Genomic DNA, 7,000 nt, shown 5'->3' with positions numbered 1-7,000 from the left:
AGGACAGTGGATATAGAATATTCCTCCAGGGAACACCAGGTCAAAATCTCTCCATGTTAAGTTCTTCATGGTTTTGAGCAGCCTGTGAATGCTTTATCTCTTTGGGCTCTGCCAGTTGTATGAGATGGGAAAGTACACGCATATTTAATTCTGTGCATGCTTCTTCAAAATAATTGCATGGAACACTGCACTTGGGAAAACAGAAACAGCCTTCAGCTTACATGTTTCATATTTATTTAATAAACATTTGCGAACCCAGCAGCTATATTTATCTGTCTTCTGGCTGCCTCCTTCTATCAAGTTGGAAGGGCGAGACTTGCTTTCCCAGAACTCTTTTCAAATGGCAGTGGTCAGGTGGCCCATTCTCAGCTTGGAAGACAAAGCAATTCTTTGCTGTGTTTTAGAGAGAAACATTAAATATAAAGACAAAGACAGATTGGCAGTGAAGGAAGGAAGAAAGTTTTAGTGTGTAAGGAGGCTGTGTGTGTGTTAATAGATTAATATCAGTCAAATTAAGTACCAAGACACTGCTGTAGCCACAACCAGACATCACACAATGATAAAAAAGGCATGGTCACTAGAAAAGCATTGTAACACTCAAAATCTTAAATATATAATGATTAAAGCTTAGAATATATTAATTGAAAACCCATAAAACTAAAGACAGGACTAAATCAAAAATCAGAATTGAACATAAAAAAGTTTAAAAAAGCTTTATTAGTTCATGCGAAAAACAACCTGAACATAGATGGACTGAATAAGTTATCAATCCACACAACTGGGTATATTCCCAATAATTTTGAGATAAGCAGTTCTCAAGGTTACAGTGAGCTCATCACACAAAATCCTATGCTAGACCAAAACATTAGGTTCACTAAGGCCTAAGAGGTGTCACCTTGTTGGTAGGAGGCTGCTTGCTCTTTGTGGCCATCCAGCTAGCTTAGATCCGAAATAATCACACAGAAACTGTATTAATTAAATTACTGCTTGCCCCATTAGCTCTAACTTCTTATTGACTAACTCTTACATATTAATTTAACTCATTTCTATTAATCTGTATATCACCATGAGGTTGTGGCCTACCAGCAAAGTTTCAGCACATCTATCTCCAGAGGTAGATCCATGGCGTCTCTCTGACTCTGCCTTCTTCCTCCCAGCATTCAGTTCCATCTTTCCTGCCTACTAAGTTCTGCCCTGCTATAGGTCCAAAGCAGTTTCTTCATTCATTAACCAATAAAAGCAACACATAGACAGAAGGACCTCCCACACCATCACCTAATTGCAAAGAGGGTAAAATAGAAATCAATGAGCTGTCTAGAAAATCCCTAAATACATGAAACCAAATGGTGTAAAGAGCCACAGGGAAATAAGAAAACGTTCCTATGAGACATAATGGAAGCAGCACATCAGAACCTGCAGGGTGGACCCAAAACAGCTCTTAGGGGAAGATACACAACGTTAGTGCGTATGCCTATATTTAAAAAGTAGAAAAGTTAGATATTAAGGAACAGCCATAAGTAAACGAATAAATACATAGGTGCAAACATGACACGTATACAGATGGAGAGAGGAAATCCAGTACATAAACCAATAATATAAACCAAACAGAAAAACATGATAGATATTTTTAAAAGTCCACGGTGGATTATTTGTAAAGGTTGATGAAACTGTTAAAAAGTCAAGCAAGGCTGATTAAAGAAAGAGAGAGAAATCAAAACATCTGACATGAGATGAGAAAGAAAGCAAATTATTTTATATTCTAAAACTATTAAAAGGGCTAGTAGGGGGCTGAGAGATGGCTCTGCAGTTGAGAAGGCTTGGCTCTTTTTCACTTATATGATGCTCGAGAGTAAGCCACCTAGCCAGTGAAACCAGAGTAGTGGCTTCCAGAGAGAGAGAGAGAGAGAGTGTGTGTGTGTGTGTGTGGGGGAGCCATTCCACATTTTGAATGCTTACATATCAAAGATCATGCATGTCACTGCTTATAAATTATACCTCGAAAAATGTGAAAAGCAGGACATCTTGTAAACATGTGCCAAACAGGAAGATAGGCAGATGTTAGGCTGGCCTCACTGGCCTGAAGATGACCTCAAGTTCAAATCTTTTCCAGGCAAGTTATTCAAATGGAATTCTGTATTATGTGCCATTGATCCTTAAAATTCAGTCTTGCAGAATTTGAGATCAGACTTCCAATGAGGAAGTGTCTTTCCATGCTGAGAAAAGCCTTCTTATTCATTGGTGGGTTGGCTGTCTTGCTCAGTTCCCAGTCAGTTCCCAAGTTCATCTGAACCCACTGCTTTGGAGGTCTCTGATGGAGATCTCAAGTCTGGGATCAGGACTGGGAGACAGCTCAGTCATTACGGTGCTTGCAATATAATAAGCATGGGGTTCTGAGTTTGAGTCCCAGAGCCCACATAAAAAAGCCAACATGGTATAGTATGTGCTTGAAATCCCTACTTTGGGGAAGCAGGGACAGATAGATGCCGAGGACTTGCTGGCCAATCAGCCTAACCAGATCAGCGAGCCCTAGGTCCCAGGGAGGTACCAGTTTCAAACACACAAGGTGGGTAACATTCTAAGGAATGATACCTATGGTTAATTACTGGCCCCCAGACCTGTGTACACCCAGCACACACATACAAATACATAGGTACATCCCCACATGCATGGACACACACATACATTAACACATAGTGTCTTAGTTACCATTCTGATGCTCTGATAAAACATCATGACCAAGGCAAGTTAGAGAAGGAAGGGTTTATTGGGGCTTTCCGTTCCAGTGGGGGCAAGAGTCCATCCCCTTAATGACAGGGAGCTTGGCAGTAGGTATACATCTTTCAACAAGGCAGCACCTCACCTTCTAATCCTTCCCAAACAGCCACCACCTGGGGACCCCGTCTTCAAATGCCAGAGACTTGTTGGGAACATCTCATTCTGTATGAGTTCCACCTGACCTGAGGTAAACCAGCTTGGCAGTTCCCACACAGCCTTCATGTGCTCCAAGCCATATTGTTCCCACACATGAAAATAAAACCCCACCACTGCACAGTAATCAAATTAATCAACATAAGCAGAGAACTTTATAATTAAGTGAGCTAATGTATGTAACAAAAGAAAGCGCTTAGCACATAGCAACCACCACATTGGGTAATTTCAGTACCTCCTTTCTTTTAAGATAATTTGTTTTATAAATCCGTTTGGTGAAAAGAGAGTTCTTGGGCTGTGGTGTTGAAACTGGTGAATGCAAGTGCCCACTGCCCACACCTGGAGGTCGGGTGTGTGTGGGGGCAACCCCAGGGGTCCTGCTCTCTTGCTTTCCTCCTTCTTCCCTTGAGACAGGGTATCTCACTGAACATACAGCTAGGCTAGCAACCAGCAATCCCCAGCAATCCTCCTATAACTCAGAAGATACCCAGTGCTGGGATAACAGTGTGGACGGCCACGCCCACATGTTTGGGGTCTGGGGAATCCAAACTGAAGTTCTCGAGCCATCCCCAACCTACAGGTGAATTTCCATATAGATGTCTGTTTCCTCTTTTCAGGACCCAAACCTTGTGACGGTGTGTGTGTGTGTGTGTGTGTGTGTGTGTTAGCTGGCTCTGTTAAAGCAGCAAGGGACAGAATGGCAAACTCATGCCAACTTCAGCAAAAAGGGTGATCTCATTGGTTCACACAATCTATAACTCTAGGGTCTTCTATTTAAATAACTCTATGCCTTCCACCATTTCTGTCAACCCTATGCCAAGCCTCCTGGAAGCTGTTTGTATTGTTGATGGCAGGGTGGGGGATTTTGATGTGTGTTAAAGGCCCATTCACAGGAATCACACAGGGATAGGGGAATGGCAGTGCCCCCCAAAGAAAGAGGATTGCTCTGCTCTGTTTTCTGTGTGACAGCCAAGAGGCTTCCAACCCTGCAGATTATGTCCTCTGTGCATCAAATATGGGATCCCATATTGGTTTGTGAACCAGCAGGTGCATGTCGGGTTGGGGGTGGGTGGAATTCACTCCTAAGAGTGAACCAGAATCAGCAGAGTCTCAAGGACCTGCCAGACTCTTGTGTTGTCTTGTTGAGATGCTCTACGGTTAGTTTATCTGAGGCTCTGATGATCACATGATTCCGTTCTCCAGTTTACACCTGTTCTCAGGGAGGAACCAGCTCTGAAATTCTTGAGAGCATGAGCCCCACACTGAGAAGGAGGCCGCCCATGATGGCAGTCCACGACTGAGTCTTGTTAGTTCGTGGATCAGAGTCTCTTCCTTACCATTTGTTGGGATTCCCTCAGCCCTTAGGCACACTGAAGATAGCTTTGTGAACTCAAAGGGCAAGGAGGAATGGTTTGTTAATGCACTCTGGTTTTCACCTGGGCTGTTGAGTCACTTTGAGCACTTTAATTACTTCCTGTTATGAGATGGGGGGGGATGATGAATAAATTCAACCATTCCTTTGGAAGCTTAAATGCTAGCTGACTGGAGAAGAAACCAAGCCTGTTTCTTTCACAAACAGCAGCCAGAAAGCATTCCTGGCTTCCACTCTCACCACTGCCATTGCCGCTGCCATCATCATCATCACCATCATCATCATCATCATCATCACCATCATCATCATCATCATCACCATCACCACCATCATCACCATCATCATCATCGTCACCATCATCATCATCACCATCACCATCATCACCACCATCACCATCATCGTCACCATCATCATCACCATCATCATCATCATCATCACCATCATCATCATCACTATCACCACCATCATCACCATCATCATCATCGTCACCATCATCATCATCACCATCATCATCATCATCACCATCATCACCACCATCACCATCATCGTCACCATCATCATCAACATCATCATCATCATCATCACCACCATCACCATCATCATCACCATCATCATCATCATCACCATCATCACCACCATCACCATCATCATCACCATCATCATCGTCACCATCGTCATCATCATCATCACCATCATCATCATCACCATCATCATCATCGTCACCATCATCATCGTCACCATCATCATCATTGTCACCATCATCATCATCACCATCATCATCATCATCACCACCATCATCATCACCACCATCACCATCATCATCACCATCATCATCATCGTCACCATCATCACCATTATCATCATGCAGAGCTTGACAGTTCCTTGCCTTTTCTTCATAACGTTTCATTCATATATTATCGCAGGGCTTAAGGCAGAAAACCCCAAGGAAAGTTCCTGATTAATCTAGTTCAATTGGCTAGGAGGGCTCAGCCAAGAGATGGAAGAAAGAAGATACTTGAAGTTCAGATGTTTCTGCATATCTTTGCTTTTTTTTAAAAAAATTTTTTTAAACCTCCAGGCTTCCTACTCTGTGGTTTGATTTAAAAAATGTGATTCTAGCCAGGATCTGAGGCCCAAAAGAATACAATTTTTCTTATTCTGGGAGGAACTGGCCTTTATAATGACTTTTTCTTCTACCCACTCCGGGCACCAGATCCCAGACTGCAGTTTACACTAGGATCAACCCAAGAATGTCTGCCAGGAACGCTTTTGGCTGAAAATAATGGAAACTATGAGAAGAAGTTTCAAGACACTTGGTCCGTCGTCACATAAACAAAGTCTAGAGCCCGCAGGAGGACCCTGTTGTGCTGGCACGGCTCACGTTGGCAGCACACAGGCTGCACTCCATTTCTGGGAGGATAAAGGAAAGGTAACATCCTGGCTCCCAGATATTTCAGCATTTTGTGGCCAGAAATTCATCACAGGGCATCCACATAAATAAGAGCCTGACAGGGCACGCCTTCTTTTGCTCCCAGAACAAAATGGAGTTTCCTTTGCTAAGAATGAAGGAGGGAAAGTGTTAGGTAAGCGGCCAGCGTTGGCTGCCACCCTGGTTCTGATGTTTACCTTTAGGCCTTTAATGTATTCTGGAAGTTGTCTAATTTGGGAACGTGGTGTGGGAGGGCCTTCTGTCCATGTGCAGCTTTCATTGGTTAATAAAGAAACTGTCCTGGCCTGTTGATAGGGCAGAACTTAGGTAAGGCAGGGAAGATGGAACTGAATTCTGGGAGGAAGAAAGCAGAGTCAGAGATGCCATGGATCCACCGGAGACAGACACTGGGAATTTTACCTGGTAAGCCACTGCCACGTGGCAATACACAGATTAATAGAAATTTAGTATAAGAGTTAGCCAATAGCCAGGCGGTGGTGGTGCACGCCTTTAATCCCAGCACTTGGGGAGGCCGAGGCAGGCGGATCTCTGTGAGTTCGAGACCAGCCTGGTCTACAAGAGCTAGTTCCAGGACAGGCTCCAAAACCACAGAGAAACCCTGTCTCGAAAAACCAAAAAAAAAAAAAAAAAAGAGTTAGAGCTAATGGGCGAAGCAGTGTTTTATTTAATACAATTTCTGTGTGGTTATTTCAGGGCTAAGCTAGCCGGGTAGCCAGGACGAACAAGCGGGCCCTCCTCCTACAAGAGCATATAAAGACACAAGATTAGTTGGGGTAGGCAAGCTTATCCCACAGAATTAATGCTCTGACAATTACCCAAGAACAGAAATGCCCCAAACTCCAACTACCGCCACCAGCCACAGTGAAGTCAAATTGTGTGTGTTTCTGTTCTACACGAATTGAGGAAAGTCTTGGCTACAGCTACAGGAGATGTTTCTGTCTGAACCTTCTCATCCATTGTCATCCTTCTTCAGCATTTACAGACTTCCTCTTGTTCGCAGCCATTTACAAAACACCTGGGCACATTGTGTTCTCCCTGCCCACCATAGTGGTTCATCTATCACCCGCCCACCCATTCCTCCACACACACACCCCCATATAAACACACTTATTCATTCAATCTAAGTTTTCTAAATTCAGTCAAAGAAGATTCTCACCAGCAATATTCTCACCAACAATATTTTCTTTTTCTTTTTCTAACCTTTGCTAGGCTATTGCACAGGTCTGTGTAAACATCCTCCAGTGTGCTTG

This window comes from Chionomys nivalis, chromosome 6, assembly GCF_950005125.1.
Source record: "Chionomys nivalis chromosome 6, mChiNiv1.1, whole genome shotgun sequence".
Lineage (NCBI taxonomy): Eukaryota > Metazoa > Chordata > Mammalia > Rodentia > Cricetidae > Chionomys > Chionomys nivalis.
This window is presented reverse-complemented; position numbering follows the sequence as displayed.